The sequence below is a fragment of the Carettochelys insculpta genome, chromosome 2, assembly GCF_033958435.1.
Source record: "Carettochelys insculpta isolate YL-2023 chromosome 2, ASM3395843v1, whole genome shotgun sequence".
NCBI lineage: Eukaryota > Metazoa > Chordata > Testudines > Carettochelyidae > Carettochelys > Carettochelys insculpta.
This window is the reverse complement of record NC_134138.1, coordinates 205,780,434-205,795,144: the sequence shown is the minus strand read 5'-3', so window position 1 is coordinate 205,795,144 and position 14,711 is coordinate 205,780,434. Positions and strand designations below refer to the sequence as shown.

Here is a 14,711-nt window from a genome sequence, read left to right as displayed (position 1 = left end):
AAACATGTACTGCATGATGTGGACAGACTATGATTAAATGTGATTTTAACAGTAGAAGGCCTCCTTGGCAATCATAAGTCACTCAGTTCCTGCACAGTGGAATTGTACTCTCTGTCCTGCCTCCCTAAAACAAAAGAGTAAACAAATCTTTTTCCTTCCTTTTTTTTTTTTTTTTTTTTTTTTTTTTCCCCAGGGTATATAGCTCAAGCTCTGTGTAGTAGATCCTGGAGCTATGATGATTTTTATAACAGCTGAGGATCTCGCTCATTTTAAAATGCTTCCCAAACTTACGAAAATAAAGTTAAACTGTGATTTGAAAAGAGAGGTTTTTTTTTGTTTTGTTTTTTTTAACAGAGAATCTCATATTGATTTACCCTGGATCGATTCTGTATTTCATTTTAGTATGGTTACAAGTGAAAGGGTGAATTCTTTTCACTGCCAGCATGGCAATCTCATCTTATGATCTAAAAATAAAGCAGGACTTTATCTGCCGCTAACACCTTCCACTAACACAAAAATATAGTTACAATTTAGTTGGCAAGGAAAAGAACTCAGCTCACTTTTCAGTTGCCATGTATAGGCCAGGTGGTACCACAATGGCTAAAAATTTGAGTCACAACTCTTGTTTTACTGAAAGGAAACACAAAAGGAAAGGTCAGATGTGTTAAATATGATGCAGGTTTTACATAACCAATTTTTCTACTGTCTTTTAAACGAAAAACTTATGGAGTCATATCCTGGCCCCAGTGAGTTCAGTGGCAAAACTTGCACAATCTTTCATGGGACAAGATTTTACCTCCAGTTTTTTAATTTGTAAATTCTGTTTAGTTCACAAAATTCCTCAATTGGCATTTCTAACAGTATTTAATACAGCATAAAAACCTAAAGAAATTAGAAGTTGCCATTTTGTGCAGCAAGAGGCCCATCAGTACTCTTCCTTCAGTGAGTGAGGAAAGCCAGCAGCTTTGAAGCATAATTAATATGAAAAGAGATTGGGAACAGCGATGCCGAGTTGTTAAGATCATGCTTTACTTGTCGCTTTAGGATGGTTACTGGAGAAAGAGAGGATTATTCTGAGGCCTTATTTTTCTTGCCTCTAAATTTTGTAATCACCTTCCATCTCTGATATAATAACTTAAGGATTTTTCTTAGCACCAATAACTATTTTCTGTTCAGATTACTTTTTAACATTCATGTATAATTATGACAACTCCATCAGTACATTTGAGACAATATCATGGAGGCTCATACTGTGTACTTTTATTATAACAGAACATAATTTGCTGCCACTAAGTTATTTTTGTACAGAAATGGCTGAATACCAACTACACTCACATTTTTATTATATAACGTCCGTGAGGAGTGGAGTTCAATGATTTTAAATCTATATTGCAGAAAAAAACACAAGGCTTTTTAAATTATCTGGCAGAGGCATCTTTGTACTCAGTAATATTTTTAATTAAAATAATTTTGCATCAGGATCAAATTCAATTGTCAACATTTGTGGAAAATAGGTTCTTCAGACATAGTCCACACCTTATGGAGGTCATGGTTGCTGAAGAAGCGCCAAGAGGTATTTTGATGGCATTTATTGTGTTTTCTGGATAACATTTGGCTTTTTTAAAAAAAATCTTAAAATAATACAAACAGAAACATTCTGGGAAACAACTATACATGTGGCTTGAAGAAAATGCTCCCGTATTGAAGGTTCCAATTGCAGTGAATGGTGGCTGTGAGATCATAATCAGAGGAAGGGCTGTTATTCTCCACTTAGCTCAACCAATCACAAGTGGTGAATGGAGGGAGTTACTGGGTGGCATGTACTGAATGAGTCACTTCCTGGCTCGGAACCACACAGAATATATTACTGAATGGATGGAAGTTTGATACCTTGATTTTCAGCTCATCTTTGTTGTGCAGTTTACAGTTGGGTGTGACTGTACTAACATTAAAGAGAATAATTCTGAGGATGGCTAGTTATTGATTTCCTGACCCTCATGCAAAAGCCTACAATTGGAACTGCAGCTGGCAGGGAATGTGAAGGGTAACAAGAAGGGTTTCTACAGGCATGTTAACAGTAAGCAGGTTATCGGAGAAGGTGTGAGGCCGTTACTGGATGAGAGAGGTAACCTAGTGACCAATGATGTAAGAAAAGCTGAAGTACTCAATGCTTTTTTTGCTTCTGTCTTCACAGACAAAGACAGCTCCCACATACAATGCTAGAGAGTGCAGTATGGGAAGGTGGAGGGTGGTCATCTCTGGGGAAGGAATGAGATATGAGTAATCTAGAAAAACTAGATGTACACAAATCCATGGGGTCTGGATTTAATGCACCCAAGGGTTCTGAGGGAATTGGCAGATGTCATGGTCGAGCCTTTGGCCATTACCTTTGAAGACTCTTGGAGATCAGGAGAGATCCCAGATAACTGGAAAAAGCAAATGTAGTGCCCATCTTTTAAAAAGGAAAGAAGGACAAACCAGGGAACTATAAACCAGTCACCCTTACCTCAATCCCTTGGAAAATAATGGAGGGGATCCTCAAGGAATCCATTTTTGGAGCACTTGGAAGTGGGGAAAGTGACCCAAAGTAGCCAACGTTCATCAAGGGTGAATCCTGCCTGACCAATCTGATTAGTTTCTGTGAAGAGGTAAAGGTTCTGTGGACATGGGAAAGTCAGTGGATGGGATTATACCTTGACTTCAGTAAAGCTTTTCATACAGTTTCTCACAACGTTCTTGCCCATAAGTTAAGGAAGTATGGATTGGATCCATGGACGAAAGATTGATAGAAAGCTGGCTTGATGGTTGGGCCCAACAGGTAGAGTCAATAGCTCAGTATCTGGATGGCGGTTGGTTTCAAGTGGAGTGCCGCAGGGCTCGGTTCCGGGGCTAGTGTTGTTCAACATCTTTATTAATGACCTGGATGAGGGACTGGATTGCACCCTCAGCAAATTTGCAGACAACACAAAGCTCGGGGAGAGGTAGATACATGGGAGGGTAGAGAGACGATCCAGTGAGACCTGGATGAATTGGATGATTGAACCAAAAGAAATCTGATGTGGCTCAAAAAGGAGAAATGTAGAGTCCTGCACTTGGGACAGAAGAATCTCAAGCATTGTGATAGGCTGGGGACCGACTGGCTAAGCAGCAGTACAGCAGAAAGGGACCTAGGGGTTATGGTGAATGAAAGGCTGGATATGAGTAAACAGTGTGCCCTTGTAGCCAAGAAGACTAACAGCATATTAGGATGCTTTGGGAGGAGCATTTCGAGCAGATCTAGAGAAGTGGTTGTTCCCCTCTATTTAGCACTGGTGAGGCCGCATCTGGAATGTTGTGTCCAGTTTTCGGTCCCCCAGTATAAAAAGGATGTGGATGTACTGGAGCAGGTTCAGCGGAGGGCAACAAAAATGATTAAGGGACTGGAGCACATGACCTATGAGAATAGGCTGAGGGATTTGGGCTTGTTTAGTTTACAGAAGAGAAGATTGAGGGGTGATTTTAATAGCAGCCTTCAATTTCCTGAAGGGGAGTTCTAAAGAGGAGGGAGAGAAACTGTTCTTAGTGGTGTCAGATGGCAGAACAAGGAGCAATGGTCTGAAGTTTCAGAAGGAGAGGAGCAGGTTGGCTATTAGGAAAAGCTATTTCACCAAGAGGGTGGTGAAGTATTGGAATGTGTTGCCTAGAAAGGTAGTGGATTCTCCATCCCTAGTGGTTCTGAAGTCCTGGCTTGATAAGGTCCTGGCTGGGATGATTTATTTGGGGTTGATCCTGCTTGAAGCAGGGGGCTGGACTAGATGACCTCCTGAGGTCCCTTTCAACCCTGTGATTCTGTGATTCTAAGCCTACAGTGCTTTCAAGGTGCTGGTGTTGCTGACAGGTGCCATGGTGGTACAGCATCTTTCCAGGGTGAGAAGGCTTTTGCAGTTATTTTAAATTTCATTCCACCAGTTTGACCATTAGATGATGAATTCAGCCCAGACTGGTAGTGAGGAGATGCATCTTGTGATAGAAAGAGGAGAGAAACTGTTGTGCCACAGTCACTATCCCAGAAACAGCAGCAGCTCTTTTGGTGGCCACGGCACCTTCAGAAAGGAGGAATGCATGTGGAGCCCAGTGAGACCAGCACTTCATGCTTCGGTGAGAAGGGCTTCTTAGTTATCCACCGTGCTAACTATAGGAAAACACTTCAGCAGTTTGCACTGTGATTCATCCAGATACAATAGCTGTATCCTAGTCATCACTTCTCTATGATAAGGTTATTTATGCACCTCCCCTATACACATAGGATGCTGTAACTTAATGCCCATGGTCCATTCAGAGTGAAGAAGTCTCTCTCTTAACATTTAAAAAGTTCTGAAGAGTTGGTTTCTCATAAGGAGATGTTTTTTGGTTCAATGCATGTTTTGTAGTGAAAATGGGAATTGTTCAGCATCAAACTGATAATTGAGAGAGAAGTACTTCTGTTAGTTATGGGAAAATGTACAGGTGTCCTTAATTTTACTGATCACTCAGTCAATGAGCTTGACCATGAATAAAATCAGTGAGTATAGGATACAGTGCTATTTATACATCACATGCTGTATGTGTGTGTGCATGTCTGAATACCTACTTACATACTTATTCATTCATCTGTGCTTAATATAGATATCTGGTTGCTGCATTTACCTACAGGATGTGACCCACACTGGGTGTTTCATGGAACTTTACATTCAACCTTGGGACCACTTCGCTTTGTAAATCCAGATTGAACCTCTCTCTCATCCAGCATCCTTGGGGACCTCAGCGATGCTGGACAAGAGAATTTGCCAAATGATGGGAGGTCAGTATGTGATGTAGTGGGGTGTGGATGTGTGTGAGCGACAGGCTGAGCAGCTCACGCAGGCTGGGGATGACCCCCTGCTGTCTGTAACCTAAGCTGGTAGGTCACACCTCTGTCTCTGAAGAAAGAGCTGGGAGAAGCCCAGCTGGGTTTGAATCAGAGGCAGCAGCTGGAAGGTGAGGGGAGAGTTGGAAGACAGTTAGCCTGGGTGAGGGGAGAGGCAAAAAGAAGGGGGGCTAGTTCCCAGCTGGAACACCCTTCAGGCCTTCTCTCCCCAAGATGGATTGTAATGACCATTTCTTTCTGCTGTAATGACTCCTCTGCACTGCACTGTCTGTCAACTAATAAACTTCCTGTTCTACCTGCTCAGTGAGAGTCATTTCTGGTGGCAGATGGGGTGCAGTGCTTGGGGACCCCTGAACCCCATTACAGCTGGTGACAGAGGTGGGATGTCCTGCTTCCATGGATGGACTTCTGGCAGTGACGGATTGAGCGCAGAGGAGGAAGGAGACTTACAAGAGCCCGCGGTGCTGGAGGCATAACTAAGTGATTTTTTTTTTGGGTGTTGTGGGGTGCTCCAGCATCAGCTGCTGACTCTGCACCCCGGGGAACAGTGGGGAGAGAGATTACATCTGACTGCTTAAGGCAGGCCTTTGTGGGGTTGTGCAAAGAGAAGGGGCTTACTGTGGGAAGGCGACCAAGGCCCAGCTGATCAACCCTGGAAGAGTGTGACCAGTCCAGAGGCCTGAGTCCTGTCCCAGCAGGAAGCAGCTGGTCACTTCCTGGGAGCATTTCAGATGCTCGGACAGGAGTGGGGGCTGGACTCTATCAGACAGACTCACTGCCCACCAGGCAGCACTCCATCAGCAGTGATTTGTCCCAGGAGGAGTCCCCCTCGGCTGGGCTGTGACGGCTGGAGATCCACGTGTGATTAAAGGAACTGGAAGAATGGGAGGACCAGGAGAGACAGTGGCAGCATGAGCGGAAGGACCAGGAGAAACAGATGGAGGACAGGGCGAGAGAGTGCAGCAGCATGAGTGGACCATGGCAGAGGTGAGACATCAAGAGGCCCGGCTACAATGAGTGGGGAGATGGTCAGGAGGCCTGGGACTGGCAGTCACTTTGAGAGGCGTGTGCTGGCTGAGTGTGAGGACATTGGGGACGTGGATGGGTTTCTTACCTCCTTCAAGTGAGTCTGCGAGTTTCACGAGTTCCCCCCCTTAAATGCTTCCTGCAGCTTACCCCCTTGCTAGATCAGAAGGCCACAGAGGTGCTCAACCAGCTGGAGGGGTTGCAGCCTGGGGACAATGAGCGGGTCAAACAGGCCTTGTTGCATAAGTTCGGGCTGACCCCTGAGACATACAGGAAGAAGTTCCAGGAGGTGCTGAAGAGGCCAGAGGAGACCTGTGTGGACCTGGACTCCCCCATGACACACTACTACCGGAAATGGGTGTTTGGGGTGGGAGCCCAGACCGCAGAGGACCTGGTTAAGTTGATGGTCACGAAACAGTTCGGTGGAGCGTGCCTGCCTGACCTGAGGATATGGCTTGCAGACTGGAAGCCAGAGGATGCACATGACATGGGGAAGCTGGCTGATGAGTTCACGAACAGCCAGACCGGGTGTGAAAGGGAATCCTGGAGAGACCAGCTCCCGGATGCGCAATGGAGGGAATCGCCAATGGGGTGAAACCAGGCAAGAGGGGCCAGCCATCCTCCCCTGAGAGAGCCAGCCAGGGCTGGATGGAGCAGCCAGCTCGAGGGACACAACAAGACCGGGTCTGTTATCACTGTGGGCAGAAGGGGTATACATGGGCCCAGTGCCCCGAGTCCCCAGAGAGGCTCAGCTGGCAGAGGCCTCATGGGGTCAACTGGATGGGGTCCCAGTGGCCAAAAGAGTCAGCTGCCAAGACAGGAGAGGCTGGCAACACATCCTCAGGTTGGGAGGGGACAGATCCAGAGGCCAGTGCTCTGGGAGACCTGACGCCCCAGAGGCAGGCATCTCTGTGTACTGGGTGAGGGCAGGGCCACCCCTGCAGAGCAAGTGCCTCATGCCCCTGGACGTGGAGAGCAGGAAGGTGATGGACTTCTGGGATGTTGGGTCAGAGGTGATGCTCGCCCAGCCCAAGCTAGTGGGCCCAGACCGCATGCTGCCTAACACCTAGCTGACCCTGAGAGGCATAGACAGGACCCCATTCAAAGTACCTGTAACCTGGGTGCATCTGAAATGGGGGGCTAAGGAGGGCACTAAGGAAGCGGGGATGCTCCCACACTTGCCAACAGAGTTACTGATGGGGTTGACCTAGTGGAGTGGCCAGAATGACCCCACGGTGCTCTGGTCGCTACCCATAGCCAGAGCCATCAAGGACACCTCAGGCTACCTCTCCCCAAGATGGACTGGAAGGACACCTCTGCACTACGCTGTGTCTCTGTCGACTAATAAACTTCCAGTTTTACCTGCTGAGTGAGTCACTTCTAGCTTCAGATGGGGTGCAGTGTTTGGGGACCCCTGAACCCCATTACACAACTTGTTAGCATATTACCAACACTTGCCCTACTTACTCAGCTCTTAGACACTTGGGGTAAATTAGAGCCAAATAACAGCACAGACCACTGAGAGCCAAAACTGGCTGTAAAACTTTATGGGACTGCTGGAGGCTAGGCCCCATCCATAAGTAGTCATCCAGTTAACTAAAATAATGCTGGAGTCTGGAGTTGGCTGGACGAGAGTATTCTGGCTCAGGCATGCAGCTGCTGTACCCTAGTACCTTTCTACCCACATTCTTTCAGACTGTTCTATGGTCTGGTAAGCCAGGAAAAAGAATGGGCAAACCACCATTTCTTGTGCTGTCACTGAGGTCAGCCCTCCTAGCCATGTTGTTGAATTATTAGTGAGCTTCCCAAATACTACTGCTGCTCTGCAAAGAGGAACACAATTAACCTGAATGAAAAATTGCTAAATGCAATGGAGAGAGCTTTTATGTTATATTTTTCATGCATTAAACGTTTTAAACTATGGGCCTGCATATAAAAACTTAAGGATGCTAAAATGTATTCATAAATAGTGTTCATGGACCAATTTTTTTTCGCATTTGTTAATGGATAGATTTTTTTTTTACAGTTTTCTTTTTTTTTTCATGCAATGACAGTTTACTACAAGACGTTACGCTTTTTCTTTACTTTCTCCTCTTGGAGGAGTAAAAAGTAGTTGTTTTCTTAAGATGGCTCTAAATTACCATGATGTACAGTATGATTTAAAAGTCCAAAACCCAGCAAGCTCTAGAATGCTAGAGATGAGATTTTAAGCCCTCCCTGCTACAAATAAATTTAACAAAAGCTCAAATATTTGGATGTTTTTGAGCCTTAGTGTCGTACAAGATGAACAGGCTGAGCTTTCAAATAAATATTGTGAACATTCTCTTAATTGAATCAATAACATGAATCTTTGCTGAAGCTGCCTTTAATCTCCACGATCGCATAGTGCCAGAATTAAGTTGGTATGGAGAACAACAAAATCAAAGTAGTGTCTAAGTAGTCTCTCAGATACTCGCCTGTTTATCTTTGCCTGTTGTGTTGTCAAAAAGGGAGGTGTTCTCAAGTAATCATAGGCCTTTTCTTCACTGTGAGAAAAAGCAGGGTTTTTTTAGCCTGTTAGCAAAAATATGTTAAACTGGTACTGTGCACAAGGCAATTGTAGGCTACTGTGCATAAGGCTCTGCAATAGGTTTTACTTCAGCCACTTAACATGTTAAAGTACAACTGCTTTGTCTACACAAGAATTTCAACACATGTTAAAACTGTACCTTTTTTTTTAATGGGCTGTAGGGCACCTCTAAGGTAGACAACAGGCTATAAACTTAGAAGAAAAAAAGAATCAGGAGGGGAAAATATAGCAGGGGAAGTAACAGGGCTGGCCTGTTACATATAACAAGCGAAATATGGTCATTTTTGTTGGTCACTTTTTGAGGCTGAGCTTTTTATCCATTATTCTGCTTTCCTTGATTTAATGGATGCTCATTTCACAGTTTAAAGTTGCTTTCAGTTTTTTCTGTCTTTATAAATGTAGTTCTACCCAGCATTTACAGTAGAAGAGAGTGAATTTATTTTAGAGTTAGTGAAAGTGACTCTGACAGACAAAATTTAACTATGAAGACACCTTCTTTTTGAGGGTGACATGCTGAACCTCTCTAATCTGGAATGCTCTCATTTGGCAACATCTGTAATTTGGCATGATTTTAGTTCGCTAGATGACGACTTATTATGGGTGTGGTCAAGTTTCCTGTGGTCCCATAAAGTTTGTTTACAGCCACTAGTCCTGGCTCTGTGTTCTGTGTTATCTGTAATTTACCCTTAAATGTTTCCTAAGAGCCCAGCAAGCAGTGGAAATGTTGGTAGTCCTGCTGGACAATACTGACCTCCCGTGCTCTGAGAAATTTTCTTGTTCAGTACGAGTCGGGTCCTGAGGGTGCCAGATTTGAGACGTTTAACGTGTATTTCTATACTTTACATGACTAAGTAATTAGATATATTAACAAATGGAAGTTTGTTTTTTGAATTACAATCATGCTAAAGTTTTTGACTCTCGAAAGGATTCTAGGTTTGACCATGCTGTGCCTGGGGCAGGAGGGAGAGACTGAGAAAGAGGAGGCACCTTTGCATTGCCATGGCTTCAGAGATGCTGGTCTGGTCAGTGTAAGAAAGAAACAGCCTCAGTTCTGTTATAGCTTATGTTCAGCTGCTTTTACAGGGCTCCACTCAGGTAGTGGTGGGGGATTGAGAGTCCTTGGGTATGCTCTCTGTATTCAGGGGTATGCAAGAGATGGCATAGAGCCAACTATATAACATGGGGCTTTCCCTGTGACTAGGAATCTAGTTAAGCCAACTTTAAGGCTGTTTTGCATCATCAAAGTGATACAGAGCAGCCTCAGGGAACCAGAATCTGACTCTCAGGTGTAGTACAAATGAACACATCCTTTAAGATTCTCAAGAAGAAGGCGGTGACTGTTAGGTTGCATAACCATTTAATTTTCTTAGATGACCATATTTTAACCTTCAACAGTCTGTCTTGTTTGTTAAAACCACTTCTCTTTTGTTCCTGGTGATGGACTTCATTAGGAAATGTGTACCTGGATGAAGATATATTGGATGCTATTTCTTTTCCAAGTTTCTATGTGTCTCTTTTATTATACCATCTTAAATTTCATAAATAAATTGAAGATTTCTTAAACAGAATGCTTCTGGAATTAAAATACAGTAAAATTTGATGTATGTTAATTTAAGGTTCTGCATATGAAAGAAACCTTCACCTACTTAAATTATGAACTTTTAACCTGATGGATTAACTATTCTAACAGACAAACTTAGAACTTCCTTTTGGTTACAGTGGCAAATCCAGAAAACTCCACCAGACAGCACCTCCACTTCTAGACCATAATTTGCGAAACTTCACAATTTCAAATACTTGGCGGGGTGGGGCGGAATCTCAGTTCTGCTGTAATCACAGTACTGTTGCCAAATGTACCAGGTGCTCTGATCATAATGTACTCTGTTACCAAAAGCAGCTGGGGTGTGAAATTCTGGTCCCTCAGTACTCAGTGGGTGTCCAGCCATTGAGTCAGTGAAGTCCCAGGATCACCCAAAGCATAGGTTCTTTCAAAGAACATATATGCATCAAGAAGTATTCAGAGAGCTGCTGGTGGTGTTCTGGAATTAAGAGGTTAATAGAGGGTTAATCGTTAGAAAACTGTGCGCGTGCTGCGGAAAGGGTGTTCGATCAATGTCCTCTTGGAAAGCTAGACTAGGAACTGAAGATTCCTTCTCAATGTTCTGATAGATCACCATGATAGCACTTCATTTGTTTACAGTTTAAACCATGCATAAAAAGAAAAAGCAGTCAAGTAGCACTTTAAAGACTAGTAAAATAGCTTATTAGGTGAGCGTTTGTGGGAGAGACCCACTGTTCTGGTCTGGCTATGGTCTGAAGAAGTGGGTCTGTCCCACGAAAGCTCACCTAATAAACTATTTTACTAGTCTTTAAAGTGCTACTTGACTGCTTTTTGTTTGGATAGTGTATAGACTAGCACGGCTTCCTCTGTTACCATGCACGAAAAGGGGCACATTCAGCTCTTTAGGCATGCGGAATACTTCTTGACTTCGTAACTGCCTGCACATAACTGTAAACAGCTTTCTTCATATTATAAAACTTGTAAGTAGGCTAGAATCCATTTAGTCAGCATCTCACATGCAGTCACTTTTCAGTAGAATTGTGGCAACCAGCAGGAGCCTAGGGAAAACAGACGACATTGTGTTAAATATGTGTAGTCTCCAGTATTTTTCACAGTTACTGCAGCTGAGCAGCAGGGCTTTTATTTATTTATTTTTCCTATTTGTGAGCATACGGCTGGAGTGAGCTAAATCGATTGTAGTTTACCTTTTAAAGAATGTGCTCTGGTATCTTCAAGTTTTCTTCCACTGAAAGAAGAGATTGCACAGAGGTTTGGTCAGAGCCTCTACATTTCAGTTAAAAATCATTAGCAAAGAGGAAAGTAAAAATAAATACAGGGGACTTAACTGCAAACTTGAAGATAGCTGGTACCTAGATACTACTCCATCAGCTGAACTAAAGTCCTTGCATTTATAAGACCTACATGAACACACACGTCCTTTTGGCTTCAAAGAGAGAAGCCTTTCATACCCAACTGATATTATTTGAGAGAGAGCCTGGAGTGACTAAAAGTTGCTTTATATTTGTAAAATCTTCAGGGTAACGTTTGAATCAATACTGAACCTGCTTCTCTTTTTTTATACCATCAACTTTGGAATGAATACAGGGATGAACAGCAATCAGTTTGAACTGGTAAAAGTGTAAAAGCTGCAACTATTCAGGTGCTTTTTATATAAAATTTGAGTACAATAGTAGGTGCCTGACAAACATGATCTTTCTGCTGTAGGTGTTGGCTTGAAACCTAAAGAAGAGGACCCAGCAGGCAGCACAAACAGAAGTCTGTGAAAGGACGTATGCAACCTAGCCCAAGGATTTGGAGAAGTGTTTCCTACCAGCAGACCTGATGGAGCTGCTTCTAGTGAACATATGACAGTGGTTCCTAACCTTTTTGTTTTTTAACTGCACTGTTTTACCAAACTAAGCACTCGGCTGTCCTCTCATTCAACAGTGTGTGCTCTAACAATGCACTTCTTTTACGATCATGAGATCAGGAACCAAGCAGGCTCAAATGTGGATTAACACATGTACAAATGAAAAGGTGATGGGTGGTAGTAACCTAGTAGGGGCTAAGAGAGAGGTTTGTCAGAGGGGGGAAAGCTGGGTATGCTAATTATAAAAGCCTGAAATTCCTCCAGTGATTTAAGTGGTTCTAGATATTCCAATCTAAATCTGTTTTTTTTCCCCCCTCTTTCATTAATATTGCAATGCTGAAATGTGTTCTGTAGTGATGGCACAGCAATTAAACTCCTACTTACATTCCTTGACCATACAGGTACTCAGCTACTAAGTTAAGTTTTGCATGTCATACCTCTGCTTCAGCCCACCAAGTAATCTAATAGCTTTACCTATCCTCAGGCAGCAGATTTGCCGTGATTGCCTGTTCCATGTGCCTAAGCTACATACTATCCTTCTGGAAACATCCCAGAGCATAAAGGGCCAGATTGTTAAGTACTGTAGATCACTGCAGCCCCAATAAACCTATAGTAATTTGCAGCACCTGAGAATCTGAGCCAGGTTTGATTTTAGTTTGATTGCATGTCCTAAAGATGTTGAGTTTATTATCCTGTATGTGGATAGAAGCCTCTAACTCTACAGCTAAGTTCTACAAGCAAAAAATAGGAACAGCTGCTTGGATTGGATTAGTATTTTATTATTTGTAGTTCAACAGAGCCTAGACCGTGCTACCAGAGAAAAAGTAATTGCCCTGCAATACACACAACAAAATTTAAAAAGAGAATTAAAATGGGAAAGGTTGGTGTTTGTCCTCCATCCTCAGAAGGCCACAAACAAGACTGCATGTATGGGAGGAGGAAAAAAAGAGAAAAATCAGATAGTTGATTAAAATCATAGACTACGAGAACTGGAGGGGACCTCGAGAGGTGATCTAATCTAGTCCCCTGCCCTCACAGCAGGACCAGGCACCATTGTTTTTCATCAGATAGGAAAAGGTCAATAAAAAATTCATCAAAGCACAGAAATGTGCATTCCTCATCCTTTAATGTTCTCTTCTTTCCCTTTAGAGGTGATAGAGCTCTTTGAATCTTAACCCAAAGGTTTTTCTGAATAGGTTCTGAGACAGTGCAAGAATATCACATTCCACTTCAGAAAGAGCAGAAAAAACAGGTTATAAAACTACAAATGTCCACAAAATAACAGAAAAATATAACTTGATAGGGGACCAGCTTCACTGACAGGTTTTACTGTCATGTGGCTATTGACTTAAGTGGACTTACTCTAGATTGTCCCATGACTACTAGGACAAAAAATACACCATTCACTTTGTGCATTTTCAGCTCTTTCACTTAGCCTTTTTCAGCTCTTACCTCCTGGAAGCTTGGATCCCATTTCAGGAATCAGTCTGCCTCATTAGAGGATTGCTGTGCCACGTAAGAAAAGGAAGGAAGACATTAGAGATGCAGAGAATGTGGAATAGTAACAGAGAGATACTGCCTTTTTATTTTGAGAGAATGTGGAAGTCTGAGATCTGGCCTTGGGTGTTCTGAGTTGAGGGCTGGAGGAGCAGCTTGGTCAGTGTTTTTTAGCCATCTCCACAACTTTGTGTTTTTTTGAGGCTTGAATAAAGGTCCCAGTCCAGTTCACTACCTCTAAGTCTCAGCCTGGAGTCATTGTCACCCACATTTGCTAGTCCTATGACATTGTGGTGCTTCTCTTCATTCCTTTAATATTTTTGCATAGGCCAGGGAGGACTGGTGAGGCTACCAGTCGGCATTGTTCAAAAAAGATGTCAGATCAATTATAATAATCCTGGGGAATTTCGAGAATACACGCCTGGGATGTTCAGATGTGATTTTTGGGTAGGGGAAAGGATACAACTCTGATAAGTCACAGAGTTGTTAGAGCTCAGGATGTATAAGTATTAGGTGCTCTAATTTTTAGTGAATGTTTTCTTGTCTTTTAACAAAGATTAAGTGCTTCTCTCATCTCATGCATAGTCTGTAGCTGCTAATCTTCACTAGACTCTTCAACCTAGAGTTAACTGACTGCCTGCTGAGTTCAGGTGGCTTAACAGGTTTGTGAGAAGGTGACAAGTCCCAGCACACTTGATCTAAGATACATCGGTTTGCTCTCTGCCCTAGAGAAAAACCAACCTTTGTATTCTAGAGCAAGCTTGTGGTGAATGCCCACACTGGCTTTCACAAATCCCTTTAGCTTCTTCTGGTAAACCACTGTTTAGTTACCCCTAGATAATGAGGTTATGGCTTCAACAGACTGTTCTGTCACTCGCAAGTCAGCACACTTTTCTGTTCTCCAGGGGGTAGTCTGGCTCTAAATCCAGACCCATCATTCTTAGCTTGGGTATTAAAGGGCAGTGTTTGCTTGAGAGACAGGCATTTCAAGCCGATCTGAATTCCAGCTCCAAGTCTCTGTATTAAAGACCAGATTTATGATAACTTAAATCCTAAGGTATCATAAATCTGGTCCTAATAGAGAGACTTACAGATGGATTACACAGGTTGGCTCGAAACTGTTGCAGATTAAAAGCTTGGTTTACAGACAGTTTTATGCCCACCTACATTTTCAAAATATTAAATCTGGTTGGAGAGTGTGGCTTGCCCCAGAAGTCTTTGCCTCCCTTTTGCAATATGCTGCCGAAGCTTGACCACAGAGTCCTTCAGAGGAATCTGAGTGCTGATCCTTACCTGAACAGAA

General features: G+C 43.1%; 1 protein-coding gene across 5 annotated transcripts in view; it reads left to right on the top strand.

Annotated features, from left to right (window-relative positions):
• LRRC3B (leucine rich repeat containing 3B) overlaps positions 1-12,967 on the top strand; it is a 72,998-nt gene extending 60,031 nt beyond the window's left edge. For all 5 annotated transcript variants that reach the window (XM_074984437.1, XM_074984434.1, XM_074984436.1 and 2 more), the window contains one exon: positions 11,767-12,967. The gene's annotated coding sequence lies outside the window, so the exon portion shown is untranslated. The remainder of the gene's footprint in view (positions 1-11,766) is intronic.
• The last annotated feature ends 1,744 nt before the right edge of the window (positions 12,968-14,711 follow it).